The sequence below is a fragment of the Talpa occidentalis genome, unplaced genomic scaffold, assembly GCF_014898055.3.
Source record: "Talpa occidentalis isolate TD23 unplaced genomic scaffold, MPIMG_talOcc4v2.1 talOcc4.6, whole genome shotgun sequence".
Classification (NCBI taxonomy): Eukaryota; Metazoa; Chordata; class Mammalia; order Eulipotyphla; family Talpidae; genus Talpa; species Talpa occidentalis.
Genome location: NW_023604972.1, coordinates 86,697,456 through 86,718,893, shown reverse-complemented (window position 1 = coordinate 86,718,893; position 21,438 = coordinate 86,697,456). Strand labels below are relative to the sequence as shown.

Genomic DNA, 21,438 nt, shown 5'->3' with positions numbered 1-21,438 from the left:
CTTCTGGATCTTTTGCCCCTCATCAACAGACAAGTTAGAGAATATAAAATAAGCACACACACGGAAGATTTGGTGAGAGGTGTTACAGGGTCAACCACTTCTGTGATGATGGCATAACCAGTTCTGCCTACGTTACAATGATCAACAATAGTCACAGGGACACACATAGAAGCAAAGAGAATGGAAAATGTGGTTTTCCTTCATTCTCAGGAGGGAAATGAAATTGTTTGATCAACACAGAACAATGTTTTTGCCACAGATAGTTACCGTTAATATCCCTGCTTTATAGTTGAGGGGATTATGGCATGGGAAGTTTAGATATGATCACATTGAGTTACTTCCATACCCAGTGTTTCAGAGCCCCTAGTGAAGTGGGACTTCAATAGCAAGTACTTTTGTTCCTGAGACCGTGCATGTGCATGTAACCATGACTCACTACTGTCTCTCAGTTATCGCAGAGCCAGAAACATAATTCTCAAGTCATCTCTACCTGGTTTGAGAGTTTCACCCCTGATCGGGCTCCAGACTATTATTTAAACATTTTTTATCATTGGGTAGGTGTGCCATTTAGAGTTCCAATCACAGATCATATTAAAAGTCATTTAAACAAAGTCACTCAAGATTTCTAACTCCATAGAAACATCAAACAGCAACCTGCCAACCTCACCTCCCATGTTCTTTCCTTATTTCAGGCCCACCCACCCATGTAACTACCCACTACTACCAGGGGGAAATAAAGGGGAAAAAGAAAAGTCCTGATAAAATTTTCACAGGATTTATAAGGAGGTCAAGGGAGCTTATGAGTTAACTATCTGCCTTCATCTGAAATTAACCAGACATTTGGCTCTTTTCCTATAGTGGATGGTTGAAAATATCAAACCATGAGCTGTGAATGAGTTTAGGTCAGCCTTCAACCTCATGCTCGATATCAGGCTGCTACATGACTTTCCTTACCCACCACTGCTATTTCTCATGTGTCCAAAAACATCTGAAACCATATTACCGAGCTGCCCCGTGTTGCCTTCCCCTAAAGTCTTAAAGTCAACCCCAGGCTGGGCCATTTGGACCCTTGGAAAGTTTCAGAATCCTGCCTGTCAGATGTGTGCATGTCAGCACACCACCTGTTCTGGCAGGAAACCAATTTTCAACTTCTTCCTCCTTTGGGAAATGTGCCTGTTTCTGGCATCTGTCCCCACTTACCCTGCTTCGCACACTGAGACAAAGAAGTTATTTCATTTCTCAAGCCATCTCTCCCACTTAAAAAAAAACTTCTTGGGTTCTCTCTCAACAGTCATGTTGACTCCTTCGTCTCCTCCTCTACTTTATGTATTTAAAACTATTCTTGTTTCCTGGTGTAATATTCTTGCTCTATTTTCTCTTATAATTCCCTTTATATGTTTCTGTTTAGAGTCTCAATTCCTTCTCTTTACCACTTTGATTATATAAAAGAGCCCTTCTTAAGTAACCTACAATGTTTCAGAAGTATCGAGTACTAATATTAATGGATTTTGTTGCTCTTCTGTAACATTTTGTCATTTGTCTTTGGAAAAAATTAACTGTCTGGTCTTCTTTCCTCTGAATGGTGCATATTACAGTGTAGAGAGCATGAGTGAGAAAACGTGAAAATATTAACATATGGGTTAATTCTATGGATCTTTACTTTTTTTTTTTAAGATTTATTTATTTATTTATACAAGCATTGGGTACAGTCAGAAACACGGGAAGGTGAGAGAATTCACCAGAGCCAGAGCGGGGAACAGAACAGGCAGACTGACGAAGAAATACACTGCTGAGGGGAGCAGCGGGCATGACAGGAGAGGTCTGTTGTGCCATGTGGGACTCTCGCCGGCGGCCGGGGATCGAACCGGCACTGCAGAGGCTGCGGGCAGCTTCGCAGCCCAGTGCTCAACTGCTGCGCCACCAGAGGAGGCCCCTACAGATCTTTATTTTAAGAAAGATGGTACTCTGGACTTTTAAAAGAGCACTAGACTTTCACTTTTCCCCAAATTCCTAATACTGCTGTTGTTTCAAACATGATTATCTTTGGAGTATGAAAAAGAAGTGGGTTCTAGGGAGATGCCTTACCATCATATAGGCAGGTCAGAAGGAGTTTCTTCTTCCTACAGAATCATCCTGTGATCTTGGAAAAGTGAAGCTGCAGGACAAAAGTTTATTTAAAGAAAGATATTATGGGACCGGAAGCGTAGAGAATTTAACTTTACTTCTGTGACTCAGATGCCTCCCATTTTAAGCAAGTCATTTGAACACTGTGTACTTTGGTTTTGCCTTTTTATAAAAGAACAAATAAAAATACAACACCCGAAATATAGGCCCCTAACACACTTCCAATGAATGGCTCACCAAAATCCTCTTCAAAGTGATACGAGTGAAAAATTAATAAACTTACCAGCAAGTTCATTTCTCAGGAATTGATATTTTTTGACCATTCTGTGCCTACCTTCTATTTCCTCCTGCCAAACTTTGTCAGTTCCCTTTTAATGGCCAATACTTGGATTTACCTGATGTTGTTTCAAGGGTCATGAAAATTTTAGTGAGAAAAATGGAAAAAGCAGGTTTGGTGAGATTTCTGGAACACTCTTGGACACTATATGACTTTCTCTGTCTTCACTCCTCTGTCCTCTCTGAGACATAGTATCATGAGTCAGTCATTTGGTAGTTGTCCAGGTAGACACCATGGACTCCTGGTTCCATCCCTTGTAGCTTTGTGATTTTCGGAAAGATCTATTATCTCTGGAAGCTTTAGTGTTCTCATAAGTAAAGGCCACCTTCGTTGCTGGGCCGATGAAAGGAAGGAAGGCAGAGAACCCCTGTGCCCAGCTTATGGTTAACATGCAACAGTTACCTCTTCCACAAGCTCAATGAAGAATTTTTTTTTTAAATATTAAACTAGTTTCTCTTCCTCCTCCCTTCAAATATTAATCCCTGGCAAATCCTGTTTCCCTAAATTACTTTGGCCTTTCCAGTTGATTAAGAGGGAAAGAGAGGTTGGACACATGCTAAACTCAGAGGTTACCATTTAGCTCTGAATTGAAAAGCTGACACTTTGAATTTACAGTGACAATAAACTTGAAAGCCATGCTTTTGAAGAATAAAAGAACTTCTACGTGTAAAGTTTCTCTTTACTTATCAAAAATCAAGTCTGCAGATTTGACTCTGAGCTTTCCTTGTAAACCCCAGAAAAAGAAAAAGGAAAGATATAAGAAAAAATTCACTTGATTGAAAGGGAAAGTAAGAAATCCTTCAGGTTCCAGAAAGAGGAGTCAAAGAAGGAGGAGAAAGAGAGGCAAGATGTCAGAACAGAGAGACATAATTTCCCCATGAGGGCCCAAACTCTCAGTGTTAGAAGGTTGGAGAAACTTCAAGAGCAGGGTGACATATCTCAGGCATCTCAAGATAAGTGATAGAGAATTCAACAGCACTTTAGGGGCTACCCCTGGAGCAATATGGTCACTTAGGTGGGAATTTAGAAAGCCCTGCATTGCCCATCATCGCCCAGATGGAGCTTCAGAACCCTCATGTATCTCAATGAAAGAATACAAAAATGCTAAGGACTACTGTACAGGGGAACTGTCTGAGAGATGGGGAGGTTATTTCATGACGTTGGGTCCTCATGTCAGAAGCTATGGCAGAAACCACTAACTTGCATCCCATGTGCTCAGTGCACATGAGGGGCACTGCATTACATCAGAGACAAGCACAGGCAACAGAGACAAATTATGAACAGTCCCATCATGTCAGAGACCTAAAATGGTCTGAGGAAGAGCAGAGACAGAGTGCCCCTGATGTGGCAAGGTTACATTTTCTGTTCAACCTGTGGATAAGTGATAGAGAGTTCAACAGCAAGATATGAGACAGAAAATCAAGAATCAACATCTATTTTGCAAGTTGGGATATATTTATAAATGTCTGATCCTTCCACCAAAGCAATTGAGATCTAACCTCATACTGGAGTTGACTTTCAGTTCATTCGTGTGTAAGGCAGGATATTCAACATTTAACTGCTTCATAGAGCTGTGGTGAGCAGGGAAAGTTGCCTTTTGAAAAAAAAAAAAGGAAGCTCCACAAAATAAAGGTGGTAGACTGCCACACAACATATTATTATTTTTTCATATAAGAGTGGGTCAGCTAAGGGCATCCGCCAGAACACTCATACTCATGCACACCGATAGACACACCACACCATGCCACACCAGCCACTTAGCTAAAGGAGTGGTCCTAAACAAAGTTTATGAGTCCTAATCAGATGTACTTCACTACTTACTGCCTGAAGCACTCTGTTTGGGGCTGAAGTAATCCAACTAAAAATATACCTACCAATCAACACCTCCCTGTTGTTTCTAGCTGCATGGATGCTAAGGGCAGAAAAAGTCTCCAAATATACTTCAAAGAGCCCACAGCTCTTCAAGACACTAATTCACACCAGTATTGTGGAAAGCAGAATAGATGCGTAGCATAGTTACCAATAATGTCAACAAACTCAAGGTGTGAGCGTGTGAAATGAGGTTGTTATTTTGATGACAGTGATTATATCAACTGTTCTCCTTACAATCAAAGGGTACTTTTAGATCATGGACACTAAATTTACCAACCAGTAATTTAGAGATCAAATTTACAGCAGCCATTCAAAATAAATTGGTTCATTTCAACTCAGTGGCATTATGCAACAGGAGAAATATGAAGTTCTGAGACTGGTTTGTACCATGTCTTTGCATAAAGCTCAATGCTGTTATGGCAGATGGTTCTTTCAGATATTGCTCAACTAGGAGGTCATTTCTGCTGTTGTCAGAATGGAAATCCCAAAAACACATTTCTTAGAGTCCATAGACTGTCTTCAAAGTATATTTTAGTAATTCCGAAAGCTTCATTGCTGAAAGTGTTGCATTTTGTAACCCATGTTCTCCAGTCTCATGAGGAGTCATCATGTCCTTGACTATGCATCCGTCTTATTCCAAGTCTCCATCTTGGATACAAGAAGTCATGTCTCCTCAAGCACATCTAGGCATCCTTGGTTCACTTACACTCCTGGTGGTTTCTTCTTGTGTCATTTGGGAAATGGGCCCAGTTTTAAGTAGCCAAACTTTAACTTCCCTGGTTTAACAAAACAGGAAGAGAGTTGTTTTCATCACACATTCAAAGTTTAGAGGCGAGCAGTCCCAATGCTCTGGAAAATCTTCAGTGTTCCAGACCCCTTTCTCTGTCCTTAACACATAGCTTTTGCCCTATGCTTGTTGCTTCACGGCTACAAGACAGCTGCCCCCTTTCTAAGTTCATGTCCCAGCTTTAAGCAGAAAGAAGGAACAAAGAATAGGAAGCAGGGGGAGCAAAGCTTTCCCAGAAATCCCTAGCAGATCTTATGTCTTATGTTTTAATGGTTTGAAACAAGGGTCACTGATTTCCTGGAAGTCTGGGAAAGTAAGCATTTTAGGACGGTATAGTCCCACCTGAAATAAAATATGAATGAGCTTGAGAAGGAAAAGGAGAGCATGACCGTTAAGGACACAGACATTTGCCACTCTTCCCACCCTTCACCCTGAGCCACTGTTCCTCCTTCTCCACACTGACCACATCTGACTATCTCCTGACTTTTAGGTAGAAAATCTCTACCACTAGATACCAGTTATGAATGACTCAGTAGTAACCATGCCTCTTCATGGGGGCGGAGGTGTGGACAGGGCATTTCTTTTTGATCTTTTAATCCAACACCATTCTGCTGAGATCACTTCATTTCCCTTTTCATTCAATTAACAAATACTTTTGAGCAACTTCTTTGTCTCAAAGACTGTTTTAGACATGGAGAACGTGGAAAGAACAAAGACCTCAGGACTCCTATTATGGAACTTAAATTATAATCCAGTTTTTGGGGGGCTGGATTTCAGCCCCCAAATGTCCCTTGAGTTACACACCTTGTGCAGGGTATGACTTGTACCACTGAAGAGGATCCTGATCATTCCCCCAGGATCAAGGCTTCTGTTGCTTGTTCTCTCTCCCAGAAGAAGCCAGGAAAAATATAAGCAAGCATTATTTTTATATAAATGAGCCTGCTGACCCATTCCAGATCCCCTATGTTGTTAAATAGGATACTTACCATCTCAGTTGGAAGCACTGCCTTTGGGTCACTCCATTTATTTAGAGTTTCTTCAAGAAGAACATTTTTACTGCTCCCTGTGCAAGAGACTTTGGTAAATACCATTTCAACCTTTCTAGACACTAAGAGTTCTGAAAATTTATGATGCAGTGATGAAGCACCCCTTCAAACATAAATCCACTGGAGATTCTTCATTAAACAAGAGTCAGACCCACTAATGGCCAGTGGCCTAGTTTCCTTGGCACATTTCAATTGAAATGTCTTAACCCTAAAGCTCCTAAAATTCAGTATTTACTTGAATTTACTCAATCTGTTGTTTCAAAACTCTGCTTTGATTAGGAGAAGGGGATGTTAAAACTAAGGTCTGACAAGGTCTTCCTCTCTTGCCTTGCTGACTCAGGGCTCTGTGTGTAAAGGGAACCTGACAATACCAGAGTCGTATCCACAGGTCTTCAAAGTGGAGTAAGGTCCCTACTGCAGGTTAATGTGGTAGAATTTCTGAGTTTCTAAACTTTCCATCATATGCTCCCTCTCAAAACGCCTCATCTCAGCTAACGTACTCTGTCCTCTGTGTTCCAACTGAGGATGGAATTTTCCTTCTCTCACCTCAACACCTTACCTCAGGTGCTTCACCCTGATCTCTGCCAAACCACATCCTTCAAGCTGTTGCTCAGGATATTTCTTCTTAAACTTGCCTCATATTCTGCTGCCCTTCCTTTCCTCACACACTCTGCCTGATTCTCCCTCAGCTTGTACAGGCTGTGTCCAGCATCCCCATCTTGATGCCTCTTCACTGATGTCTGTATGGGTTCTCCGTGAAAGGAGCAAACTCACATGGGGTTCAGGGTCTTCTTCACTCTCGGGAGTTCCCCACTATATATTGTGTTACTTTTGTCCAGAATAGGCAACCTGTAGTTGGGGCTGCTGCAGGTTTAAGATGCAAACTTTCTCTACAGCATGCTCAATTTTCTAGGCAATTTACATTTGAGACTGCAAAGCAGTGGGTGTGTAACTGGCTCCAACCTTCTCTGGGTGGTGACGCAATCACAGGGAGGCCATCTGTGCTTCTTCCATCTGCTGAGGTTTCTCTGCGCCTAAGTAAGTGCAATGCACCCACTCAAGCCTCACCTTTCCAAGTAGCCTTCTCCAACCAAACTACTCCCCTCTGGGAGTTCACTGAGCCTCTAGGCAGTGGGCAGATAAATGGGTCACAGTTCTAGGCACAGCTTAATAAAAAATGACAGAATCTCAGATCCTCAGTTTCCTTTTAGTGACTGTGATGATTTTATATTCCTCATATGAAGTAGATGTGACTATTATGTAGGAAAATGTATAGTAAAACTCTCTGTACATTAAGGGTACTCAGCACATATGTATTCTCTGCCCCCTCCCGTCACATTCTTATTCAGGGATAACCATTGTTCTTATGTACAAAGTCTCATTTTCCTTCCATTCTTGTGAACCACCCCAGGACAAAAGTTTCATATTATTTGCCATTACCTGAGGAAGAGTAGGGTGGTAGAACAAACATTAAGCATCATAAAACTATGATCTTGGTTATGGACCTGCCACTCTGTATCTAGATGACTTTGGGCTAGTTCATTTGTCGGTAAAACAGGGACCTAGTCTGGAGGATTACAAGGATGTGTGTCTAACCTAAGCTCCTTAAAGAACTTAGTGAGTGATGGGCCCCCAGTAGGTGTTATACCCTAGGCTATTTATAGGTGAATGAATGAGTAGGCAATGTCTGAAAGGCTTTATGGTCACACTGGGCCTTCCTTCCCAATGGGATCATTTTTAAAATGCAACAGACAAGATTTTTCTTAACCATGCACCTAGTACCCCAGGGGGATAAAGTCTCTTAGGAATGATGCCCCACACCAGGCCAAATTAGATGAACCAGTCAAACTCACATGAATCCAGATGCTTCCCTAAACCCCAAATGTTCAGCAAGAATGATATAGGGGTCCTGGTAGGAATGCAAATGGGAGATAGGAATCTAAATTCAGGCAACTCTCCTTTGTTTCCCTCCTGCAACTGATGTTGGAAGCTATGGCACATAAAAGGTGAGCAAAGGTTTGGCACCTTCCCTACCCACTAACAAAGTAATAAAGGTCAGTATTGATGTTGAAAATTACTTCAAGATTATCAGGTAAAAAAATGCTCTCTGAGTCAGATTATAAAATTGCCAATTCTATTATTATATCTAAGGAGAAAGGTTATTTCTTGCTCCAGGGCATTTACTTAAAGTTTTATAAAACCTGACAAATTTGCAATATGAGCAATCTTTTAGAAGATACCTTTGAATCTATATTGAACAAAGCTGTAAAGAAGGTCCCTGTTCTTGGCCTGTTCCTGAACCATCAAAAGACATTTATTTCTAATGAGCTAGTTTGGATCTTTCCTTAAGAATATTAAATTGTGATGAAATTTCAGTTCTGTCTCTGAAGACCAAAAACTGAATCTGAATACAAGTTTTTGTAACTAATTGAGATAGGCTAAAGGTCAAACTGGTGGAAAGGAGTTGGAAATTAGTCACCTAAGGGAAATGAATTATCTACCTCAAAAGATAAGTTAACCTACCTATGGTCCCAAGCTCCATTTAGCATCTTCTTCATCTGGAAATCTAGACTGGAAGTCACTGTTGTAAAGAGACACAACTCTTGCTAAGATGTGAGCTCCTGACTATTTTTAATTTTTAAAAATTCTTTAGTTTAAGGATTTTCAGAAGGACTCAGAACAGATGTTATGAAGACTGCCAACTCAAATGCACCTAGGCATAACTAATATTTCCTGCTTCATCAGTTTGGAAGCTTTCTTTGAATGTTCAATTTATAATAACTTTAATCCCCTGTTCTCACGAGAAGAAGAGACTATATTTTCTTTCCTGGCCATTGCCCACGAGATCTCTGAGAACCCAAGTCCACATAAGACAACACAGTCACACATGAAAGATGACAGGACTAACTTCGTCTGTACTGAATGCATTCGTCCCTCAACCTAGCACAAGGAGGCGGGCTGCTGACACCAACCATTTGGGGTCAGAAGTAGTAGGCAGTGTAGAGTGCATCTCCCTGAAGTGCCATGTTCCACTTGGCCTTGGGGCTTCATACAATAGCCAGTTGAGTAGCAGTAAGATAAATCTTTTACTCACATATTCAGCCAATTTTCACAGGGCATGGCTATGGTATGATAATGATGGATTCCAAAAAGGACAATGTCAGCACCTACCTAGATTCCCTCTTGGACAATCTTGACCCTGTTCCTAAGTTTAAGGTACTCAAATGTGCATGATCGTGCATTTTCCCTTGAGCCACAGGCAGTGACATTTGCTGCTAGATTAGAGCCATTAGGGACATTTAAATATTTCAGTGATGTTCTAATAACTTGGAGACTCTACAATAAGGAGTCTTAGTTCTGTTTCTCTTTGATCACCAAAGAATCCCCTGGATTCCTTTATAAATATGGTATTGGTACTTGAGGGAATGTCACTATCTAATGTCATTGCTAATGACAGGCCAGCACTAAGACTGTCAAATCAGGAACTCTTCCATAAGGACAGTAGATGAGCACTGACCTTCATCTGCTGAGTCTCTCAGATAGCTCCTCCCAGAACAAAATTGTCCACATCAAAGTCACTTGATAGCATGAATCAGAAACAGAAATGTGTAAATGGCCTTTTTCAAATAGTAAGAATATAAGTAATAAGTTCTACATTGCCATGCCCCTGGTGATAAAGGTCTGTGAGAATTGTATTTTTATACATATCACCCTTATTAATTCTCAGTAAAAAGGAAAACCCATATAGGAGGGGAAAGACCATGAGTCCCCATATGTGCAGATACTCTGCTAGGTCCTGAAATACTTTGTCCCTTTGGGAATCTCAGGCTCAGAGAAGTTAAGGGTTCTGTCCATGGTCACACAGCCAATACAGGCAAAGGTGGAATTCAAAATTGAGCCCTCATAACTCTTGGCAGCTGTGCTCTTTACCATTGCAACCCATGATCACTGTGGGTACCATTGTTAACTAGTTGAATAGGCAGGAATGTAGAAAACACAAGTATGGGGTCCATCTAAAACTCTCGCTCCTCTTCTTACATCGCTGTTCCATGCCAGGTGTGCCTTGGTGATTAATGCTTGTGAAGCTCTGGGTGTGTCCAGATGATATGCTATCTACAGCACACAAATGGGAAATTTCAAGATGGTGTTCTTTAACAGGCTTGCCACCAAATGCTGTCAGAAAACTAAAATTGTCCAGGCTATTTTGAGACCAATCTCAAAGTTTTATCCAGCTTCTCCTCAAAGTAAATTGACGTTCATGAATCTCAGTGCTGTTCTCTGCCTCACATTTCAGTTGGAGTCATATAGCTAGAGTTTATGCTCATTCAAATTCATGTCCCTATGTTGATCCAATCCATCTGAAAAGCCCTGTGGAATTACGTGGTCTCATATGGAATCAGGGGCCTGCATTCACTAACTTCAAAATAAAGAGAAGGCAGGAGTTGACACAACAGGGACACCATATCAAGAATAAAATTAGAATTGCCCGTTTAACATTTACACACCTCATAGGCTGGGGGTATGGGGTGAGTGTAACTTGTTTACTTTTGAGTATAGATTACTAAGTTTTCCCACCTTGAGATAGGAACCTGACCTGTGAGACAAAATTTTCTTTCCTTCCCTCCTTTTATAACAAGTAGGGATGGTTTGGTGAAATGTGTGTTGGTTTTTCATTCCAGGTGAGAAAGTAGAATTTAAGCTGTAAATTCTAAGTAATGCATCTAAGATGTGTCTGAGACTAAACTCAGAACATTGGTATAAATAGTAATAAGGACCGGAAATGTCACTCCCTCCCTCCATTATTGGCACTTGAGACTTGGCCGAGACTCCTGGAGTCCTCATGGTCACTGGGTAGCCTGGGAAGTGATGCAGGGTGACACACACGGACAATCTTTTCCTGGAAATGGGTTTGGAGGATGGCTTATTATAAACCATAAGCCCTTGTGTATGGCATTGAAAATAAACTCAGAGAGTGCTTAAGTTTACCGTTATGGGTTGAAAGGCAAAAACCCACCATCTGTCACCTATCCGCATACCTCTGCCCGGAATCCTATTCTAGGAACTCCAGTTAATGATCAGATACTTCTTTATACAAAGTCCAGAGACTTAGGGATAGACTGCCATGGAATTTGTACTAATTTTTAAAAACATGTATTTTTGCTTCCTTTCAAGAAAGGGAACAATGCAGTACTGGACAGAACATGGTCTTTATCTGACTACTCATGCCTGGCATTACCTAAATGCCATAATCTGAGGAGCTTTTTGGGCTCCGCTTTCATAGATTTTCCTGTTTCAATTGTATGTGATATTACCCAGTCACACGAATGGTCTGGATAATATTTAGTCATGTTTGTTGATCCCAAGCTATATGAATGAAAAAAAAAAAGACAGGCATTAAAGCTTTGTCCCTCCATACCAAAAACATACTTCTCAATTGTTACTTTTGATTCTGTTCTAAAGTTCTTGTAAAGCAATTAACATTTCTGCATCAGAATATTGTACTTGTGGGTGAGGATGTTATCTCTTCCCTTCCTCATGATGTACACCTCAGTTGAAATGTTTCCTTTCTGTCTTCCCTTCTCATGTTGCACAACTAAAGTTCTGGAGTAAATTCAATTTCAAGAGGATATTTTTCGATCTACTGAAAGGATGTACGAGGACTCGGGTTAAAGTACTTTGGTACGCACTTAGGGAGAATTATTATGCTGGTTGCAATAACATTTTGAAATAAAAATTGTCTTTAGTCTTATGATTGCATAAATTTCTACCTGACAAATATTGTTCTGGCATTGAGTGCCTAGAATTTAAGACATCTTTTCTATGTAAATTATTTTACTGCGAATATACATTGTTGGTGGGGACTCAACCCAGGGAGGTAATGGATGTAATTCTAGTCCCTCAAGCCTATGGACAATGTCAGGGTTCAGGGGGGCTGAACTCTCTAAAACCAATTTACAGGGGAGGGTGGACTGGTGTAGGGGAATGTCTGCCACTACCAGACATTCCTATAATAGGATCCCTGAAATAGCAACATCTCAGGTAGTAAATGAGTTCCAGTGATAAGAATGCTATATAAAGAGTAGAACCTCTACCCTAAGTATGACTCCCAACTGTAGGTTGTGGGCTTCTGGCTGACTGCAGTTTTATAAAGGCTGAAAAATTCACAATTAGGTCGAAAATAGCCTGGATGATATGTCTCATGCCATTGTGTCTTCGGTGAAGACTCTGGAACCAGATCCACAGCCTGGCTAAGCCTCTCATTATTTGTGTGTCTCTGAACAAATTATTTCACCTTGAATGCTTTCATGTCTTCATCTATAATATGGGGACCATGTCATTAATAACATCTCTGAGGTGTGTTACCAAAAATAAGTTAATATTTGTGGACTGATGTTGCTCTTATAGTCTAGATTCAGTAAATTTTCATTTTAGTTATTATTGTTTGGTAGACATTTGTGGCTGCCACTATGATATATTAAAAATATATTCATTTAAATGAGATCCCATTATTATTCTGTATCAATACACACAGTTTCAATGGAATATGGAATCGCCAAGTATGGAATTGCCATCATATGAGGGATCGTCTTTCTCCTAAGTGGAAGAGTAAAGAGGTGAAGCTGAGTTATCCTAAAATAGAGAAGGAAATATATATGGTAGGCAAGACCAACTTTTCCTATTAGGCATTGTAGACAGTCTAGGGCTTGTGATATTTTTAGGGCCTCATAAAAGTGCTTAAAATTCTTTTAACATGAGAAGAGATATTTTAATATGTAATATTAATACATTCATCTTTTTGTAGTGTGAATAAACATAAAGTGTAATTTTTAATATTTTTATGGAGGAAGGGGCAATGAAGGCAAAGACATTAGGGCCCACAGAAGTCACAATGTGGCTTTGTTTACAAATGCCTGTATACACTCACTTATGTAATTTTCAGTGTCCCTTTGAAGGAGCAGATGTTGCATATTGTTTGCCATTGTACAGACAAAACCTGTCACGGTGCCTGGCACATAGTAGGAAACCAGTAAATATTTGAAAAACTAAAGAAATAATTAGCATTTGGGTCATATGCAACCAGCAAATGATCTAGCAGGAAGGGTGGTGCTAAATCTCTAAGTGAGTCAGTCTCAGTGCAACCTAGAAATACATTTTTGAAAATGCCATGCTACATGGATCAAACTGAAGTGGATGGAAAGTTGACTAAGTAGGGCAAAAGAGAGACACGCTTACTTTTTTTCTGGATTTGATGTTAGGACTGTCTTTGAGCGAAAGAATGAAAATCCAGCTGGGCCCCACTACTAAGAAGGGATCCCTCGGAGCTGAGCCTGGAAGACTGAGGTCATTTGCAGCAGAAGGGCTGAAACAGGGGAGTGAACTGCAGAGACTGGAGAAAACCAACAGGTATCACCCTCTCCACCTGCTGCTAGTATTCCTCTGGGTCCTCAACTGCCTGAAATCAGGGAAGGGTGGAAGGCTCCCCATAGGAGGGCAACACCTCAGGAAGCCAAGGTCTAAGTGATGGCTAAGAACCAGATCTGCATGGAGACAAGTAGAAATGCCCCGGTTCTGCCCATAGGTCACCTGAGGTGGATCATCCACTCCATGGAATTCTGGGGAGATGGGATGGAGCGTGGTCTATTCCGGAAGGGGAGAAGCCTGAAAAAAAAAATCAAGCTAACTATAGTCTATGCGAAAGAGAAATATTTTTCCTTTGGATTTTTAAGTGAATCATAAATCTCCTTTTGCTTCAAATGCTTATATTCAAAAATATTTCAAATATACTGTAATCTATTTTAAATAGGGAATAGTATGTAGAAATCAAAATTAGTAACAATATAGATGATTCTTAGCAATCAAATGCTTAGTGAAGAAAGTCACAAAGTATTATATACAGCATGATATCCTTTAGCAGTTTTTATATGGAAAAATTTAAAACTATACGAACAGGAATACTGTCATTTCCCCACGTACCTACTGCCCAACTTCCATCTTGACCAGTCTTGTTTCATTTATTGCCTTATCCTCCCTTATTATTTTGAAGGAAATTTCAGACATCATAGAATACCATTTTTACCATGCTAAATATAGCTAAGATATAAAAATATTTTATGAATCTATAGATGCAATAAAACCATCTAAAAGCAAACTCAAGGCTGTGAAAACACATCACTTAAGATGATAGCTACTGCAGGTGGGCAGGATTACATATAGGTTACTGTATGAGATTTTGTTTTCAGTAGTCATGTCAGTGCATGACTGAAGGGTACCCAAGGATCCCAAATTGTTAAGGGGTACACACTCTACAGGGACCCAGCTATCTGTGCATACCAAAGCAAATAAATCAGACTCTTTTTTTAAAAAAAAAATTTTAATGAAGTACTTTTTTCTTACACCATTGTTAATTTTTGAACAATATATGATTTCTCCCTCATCGTAGTTGCCCTATTACCAAAGCACCCAAATCCATCACCATAATCCCTGTGCTCTTCCTATAATCATCCTCTCCCCTTCCCATTCTGATGCCTCATATCTACGGTCAGCTTTTAGGGGGGTGCATTGAAACACTTCTTAACCCTGGCTCTGACCTTTGAGCAGGTCACATATTCTCTCTGGGCCTCAGTTTCCTCATTCCTAACAAGGAGGTTGAACTCGAAGATGTCTAGGGACCATTTCAGATGTAACATTTTATGATTTTAAGTGACTTGAACAGACCTTAAATAGTAAAGAAGTGGGTATTTCTCAGGGATTTGGCCAGTTGATAAATTTGGTCTCTCCCCAGATCAGTGTCCATTTTCTATACATGCAGCTTGCATAGGTCTTGAATTCTCCTATATGTCCACATTTCCTTATGGACAAGCACACCTTAAGAGAACATGACGGTTGCAAAATCTTCCCCACATAGCCCTACATTAAATGAAGTAAATCCATCTTGAATAAGGAAGAGTTTCTAAATGGACAGGCCTTATGTCAGTCTCAGATTCCACCTGTAACCCAAGTTACAGTTAGAAAACAGTTCTCTGCCTTCAAAACTGCAGAATACAGAGAACTAGTCCTGAGGCGCACCAGCCTGCGCGCGCGCACACACACACACGCATACGCACACACACACTCATAATTAGAGATAACATCTTTTTTAGTCCACTCATTGGGGTTTGGGCCCTGTAATCATAGCCCTATCACCTAGAGGGGTACAAGTGCCTGGGGCAAGGGGCACCATTGCCTGGACCATTGGTGCACAAGGGAGAGCGATGCTGAGCTGGGAGGGTGGGCTCTATCCTCCTGCACCTGGAGCAAGAGGGGTAGAGATAGGGAGAACCTGTGATGAATAGAAAGCCAAATCCAAATATAAATTGTACTTAAAATATGATAATGATCCAATCACTGGGGTGGGGGAATACGCTTAATTAATAAATATAGCTGGGATCACCATGCACTTATGTGAAAAGCTTCAAGCTGAACTCTTAGCACACATTAAACAGTTAGATACATTTCATGTGGACTACAGAATTAAATACAAAAGCAAAACTACAGCCTAGGTAGACAAAAATATATATGATTTTGGACTGAGAAACCATTTCCAAGACAGAAACTACGAAGAGATAGATCAACAAATTTGACAACACAAAAATGTTATTTTCTTGGCATTATAAAAATATAAACAGAATTAGAAGCATAGGAAACACTGGAGAGTTCATTTGCAAAAATTATTGAAGACGATAATGATAAATCATTAAAAAAAAATAATGCTCTTCCTCCCTAAAGAAAAACTAGGTGTATGGGGCCTCCCCAGTGGCGCAGCGGTTGAGCTCTGGGTTGCGAAGCTACCCGCAGCATCTGCAGGGCCAGTTCGATCCCCGGCCACCAGAGGAGGGTCCCACATGGGGCGCAGACCTCTCCTGCCGCCCGCTGCTCCCCTCAGCAGTGTACTTCGGTCCTTCTGCCTGCTCTGCTCCTCGCTCTGGCTCTGGTGAATTCTCTCACCCTCCCGCGCTTCTGACTGTGCCCAGTGCTTGTATAAATAAATAAATAAAATCTATAAAAAAAAAAAAAAACAACTAGGCATAGGTAATACAAAGCATTATACATTAAACAAGAAAGATACTTTTTGGCCATAAATTCATAGAGTTAAAATTCTGGTTGTGCACTTGGTAATGGTAGGGTCAAATTATCAGTCTATGAGTAGGTTTACTCCTGGCTCTGACTATGTATGACATCTTAGTGTAGTCATTTAAGATTTATGAACTTCAGTTTTCTCAAGTCTAAACTAAAGATAACATACTCTCACAGAGTTAGTGTGAGGATTAGATGAGATTGTGACTTTTAAAAGAACTTGTAAATTAAAAGGTAATCTACAGATAGATATATACGAATATAATTGTTGGATCCTATTAATCAAGTAGACCTGTGCTGTTTACCAATCATAACTGCCACTCAGAAGAATATCTACTATAAGATGACTCTTTTAAGTCATGCAGTTGGAATAGTATGAGAAAAAAAAATTTTTTTTTTTTTTTTGAAGTAGCTCTTGGTGTGGAGAGAACAGACGCTGAAGCTCTGAGCCACGCCTTGCTGTCAGCCAGGTAAGATACCATCACCTCTACTCTAACTGAAATCACCAAGCTGTCAAGAGGTAAGTGACTTGCCCAAGATAACTCAGCCAGAACATTAATAGTGGAGGGAGGAGGAGACAATGGAGAAAGGGAAAAAGAACTATTTGGCTTATGAGGCATCCATACTCTCTTTTCCTCCAGAGAGAATGAGGAGCCATAGCCATCAGTGACTATAGAATACACAACATATATACCCTCAAACTATAAACTGTAGAAGAGGCAGCCAGAAAGGGAAAAGGAGTATGAAAAGAAGAAAGATACCTGGGCACTAAAAATGGGCAAAACTAATCAAATCATAGGTGTTAAACAGCCAGGTTCCCTAGAAGATAGTTGGTCTACTCATGTGGTCAGGGATGAATTGACATAAGGGGGAGGGTTGTGAGAAGTATTAATTCAATTCAGCATTGTTTACTCCTAGGACCAACTTGACTTTCCCATGCATTTTAATCACTAGCCACACTAAGCGAAAGGAATACTGTTATTTCGAGGATTTCTTGGATGATGCCGAAAACATGTTCTCCTTCTTGTATACTAGAAAAATGAGATAATGAATGTTGAAAGAACTTTGTAAAAAAAAGTGTATTTTAATTTTAATTATATATTTGGAGCAATATATGATACTGATTTGCCCACTTCACAGTGTGAAAACATATTTGTTGATCTATAGAATGGGAATAACAGTGAAAGAAGTGATTCCGGATGGCTTTTGAAGAATTAAGTGGGATAGTATTGGTGAAGCGGTTAGCATGGTGTCCAGCACGTGGTTCTTCCATAACAAAGATTAATTCCCCACTTCACTTTTGGGAAATAGAAGCAGGCACCATACTCTATTGGCCTTTTCCTTTTTCTCTCTTCTCTGCTTCTAATGTGAAGTAGAGGACCTGAGTTGAATAATTTCTACTCCTGTTATAGTATTTTCTTTCTTTCTTGAATTATGAAATATCATAGCAAGCAACAAAATAAATTTCAATTCCCTAGTCTTTTGAGTCTGTGCAAAACTACGATCAGATAACACAGTTTTATCCAATGGATAGTTCCATAGCCTCGGTGTCATGTGTTCATAAGAAACTGAATGTTACTGCTGTAGATATAATCCACATGGTCCATCAAAATGTGCTCGCAAGGCTAGAGTTCACGTTGTGGTGATAACATGACCAAATCCAAAGTAAGTTTAATAGAGTAGCTTGCTCAGGACATACTCTAGAACTGGAATTCAAATGGGAGTGTTTAATTTGCACCTCTAAGGTGCTAGGACTAGGGATAGCCTCTTGTTATGTGTTAAGTAGATCATGTTGCAGAGGGCACATTTTCTCTCCATGGTACAACTTGAACAGTATCTGATTTTGATTATTTAAAATGAAGAGAATTAACAAATTATCCAGCTCTTCTGAAGTGAGTCATATAAGAAAACTGCATTTGTCAGTAGGAAGGGAAGAGCAGGGCTAGATTAGTTTAAAAGCCCTCAATTACAGATGAAAGTCAGATATGCCAATCTCACGAAGTCTTGACTGGACCAACGAGCTCAGAGGAAGAAGCTGTTTCATTGAGAAAGGAAAAAATAAAGAGCCCAGAATTTCCTATAGAGGAAAAACTCTTCAAAATATTGTGCTACTTGGGTATCCTAGTTGAAAACAGCATACTTTGGTTGAGTTTTACTTAAAAAAAATTCTTCAAAAGATATTTAATAGCTTCAGAAAAGCAGAAATCTAAGGAGTCTAGATCCACAGCCAAAACCATACCATAGGAACTTTCTGGTGAGCATGGTGTATTAGTTTGCTAAAGCTGCCACTAACAAAGTATCACAGACTTGGTGGCTTGAACAAAAGAAGTTTATTGTTTCACAGTTCTGCAGGTTAAAAGGTCAAGACAAAGTGTTGTCAGGGTTGGTTCTTTCTAAGGGTTGTGAGGGAAGAATCTGTTCCAGGTCTTTTTCTGACTTATAGATGACTCGTCATCTGTGTTGTCATCTTGTGTGCCTGTTTATATTGTGTTTGTTTTATGCTTATCTATGCCTGAAACTACTCCTTTTTCTTAAGGATACTACTCATTTTGGATTAGGACTCTCCCTAGTGACCTCACTGTAACTTGATTACTCTGCAAAGACCCAATTCCAACTAGGGTCAATTTCTGAAGTATTTGTGGTTAGATATTCAGCATAAGAATTGTGGGGTGGGAAGACACAAATCACTCTGCAAGAGATAGTCCCACTGAATACTAGAGGTAGGACATTTTTTCCTGCTGGTGCTATTCCCCAGCCACTTTGGCCCCAGAGGGAAGAATGCGCCACAGCTCCGCATGTAAGCATCTGATTATCTGGGCTTGGCTGTATGCGCACACCTACCCTGTCAGTGAGGAGACAGAAAGCTAGAATTTGGCTTTTTCTCTTTCTAAAGTGGGAGGCAGTTACTTACTTCTTTCAAGACTCCTAAGAATCCCCCAAACAGGGTAAGGCAGTTCAGCAACTGAGCCCTCAAAAACCTGATACATAGTCATATTAGTACTTTTCAAACCATCCCGTGCCTTCAAGCCAGCATATTAGTTTATGGAAAGATGCCCTGAATAAACATTCAAATAGAGGGCAAAGACCAAGCCAAGTGAAAAAAGAAATCTAACCATTGATGACAAAACTTGCAAATTGTAGTCCAAGTCTATCTCAGTCATGCTGAGACAGGTGGGATGATAAGGAGCCTTTCTACTAAAAATGATTAATTTTTGCCTTCACAGTCTCAAGTGGAGGAGGCAAGCACCCAGATCCACATGTCCCTTATCCTCTTTGACTTTGCCACCACAATTGTCTCTTTGCCATACAAGCTCTGAGAATAGGGAGCATAAGCTCCTATGGGTGAGAAGAGGATCAAAACTAGATAAATGTTGCCTGAACTGTTGGTTTGAATCACTTTTGTGTGACAGACATATGTGACAGGAGAGTATTTGTGTAGACTAATGTAGAGACAGGAGTGTCCCTTGTTTGAGAAAGGACTGTCTCTGTGTCTTCCCATGGGAATACATAAGAACTGAAAGTAATGAGAGCCTAAGAATGTACAGATACTTCCATGACAAAGATTGGTTCCAAACCTCTCATGCCCATACCATCTTTAGGTAAAACCTTCTACAATGCTCTCTTGCATACTTATAGTTCTATTATTTATTGAGCTGCTACTAGGCCAGGCATTGTGTGAGGAGCTGGAGATGCAAAGATGAAAAAACTAAATCCCTACTCTCAGGGAGATCCCAGTGTGGTGGGGGAGATTGACATACTTACAGAAAGCTATTAAGCAGTATTTTAAGAGCACATGTTGGTATGTGCAATCAAGTATAATTTTCATGTGCTTGCTTATTCATTATTCATCTTCAGCCACTGAAATGCAGTGGACTTTGTCACAGTCACAGTTATATGTGCAGCACCCCAGAACCTAGAGCCTAGGGAGTGTTAGGAATTCCCATAATATTTATGAATAGTTTCTATGATGGAAGCATATCAGAAGGGGTGCTCAGATGTGCTCAGGGGACCTACGGGAGGCTTCCCGGAGGACAAGGCTGCATTCCATCATGATTTGATCTTATTGTGGTAGATTGATTGCATTGTTGGTTATGGGTTTTTCATACCTCCTTGTATTTACACTCTTTGGCCGCAGAATTGGCCATATGACTTGGTCAGACAACAGGAAGGCTGCACACTTTATACAAGCAGTAACCACAGTCGGAAACACAAGCCTAAACTAACCTGGAGGGAGAGAGGAGACCATATGAAATAGAGATGAGCTATCTTAGCACCTTCATTCAGCCTTAACTGAGTAAACAGCTCATTACAGATACATGTGTGAGCCAGCTCAGGTCCACAAAACTGCTCAGCTGACCCATAGAATAATGAGAAACTGAGGTGGTTTGTTACAGAGCATTATTGTAGCAGTAAATAAACCAATATATTCACCATCTCACCCAACAACAACCTGTGAAACAGAACTATTATTGCTATTATTGCTACTTCAAATGTAAGAAAACTGAAGCTCAGAAAGAAACAGAAGGAAAATAGAACTCCACCTGAATCTTTGGACTTCAAGTATTCCTTTGTGTCCTAGCTACTTTTAAAAAAAAAAAATATATATATATATTTATTTATTTATTTATGCAAGAACTGGGGTATAGACCAGATGCGCAGGAGGGTGAGAGGATTCACCAGAGACAGAGCGGGGAACAGAACAGGCAGACTAATGGCATACACTGCTGAGGGGAGCAGCGGGCGAGACAGTAGAGGTCTGCTGTGCCATGTGCGACCCTCGCCGGTCGGCTGGGATCGAACCAGTGCTGCAGAGACTGCAGACAGCTTCACAGCACGGCGCTCAACCGCCTGCACCACCAAGGGAGGCCCATATATCCTAGCTACTTTTGTGTTTAGAAACATGACTGTGATACAGCGTGGAAGCCTGGGAGTTAATTGTGTAAAGGGAGAGTGAAAAAGGGTAGAAGGAAGAGGGGAAAGGAGGAATGAAGAGAGGGAAAGAGGAAGGAATATGTTTGACCCTCAAGACATTGTTTGCTCCACAAATTTAGTCCCACAGGTGGTTTTAGGGAATTCTAAATGGTCCTTAATACATGCCAGAAGCCAACTTAAGAAATGGAATAAAGAGTACTTATTAAGGGTGTTAGGTAAAAGGAAAG

The 21,438-nt window shown here is 40.4% G+C and overlaps 1 long non-coding RNA gene across 1 annotated transcript in view; it reads left to right on the top strand.

Moving 5' to 3' along the window:
* The window catches only part of LOC119260591 (uncharacterized), a 412,686-nt gene that overhangs the window by 360,761 nt on the left and 30,487 nt on the right, over positions 1-21,438 (top strand). Inside the window, exons 5-6 of the long non-coding RNA XR_005128756.2 lie at positions 13,423-13,570; positions 16,689-16,749. This is a non-coding gene — a long non-coding RNA (uncharacterized LOC119260591). The remainder of the gene's footprint in view (positions 1-13,422; positions 13,571-16,688; positions 16,750-21,438) is intronic.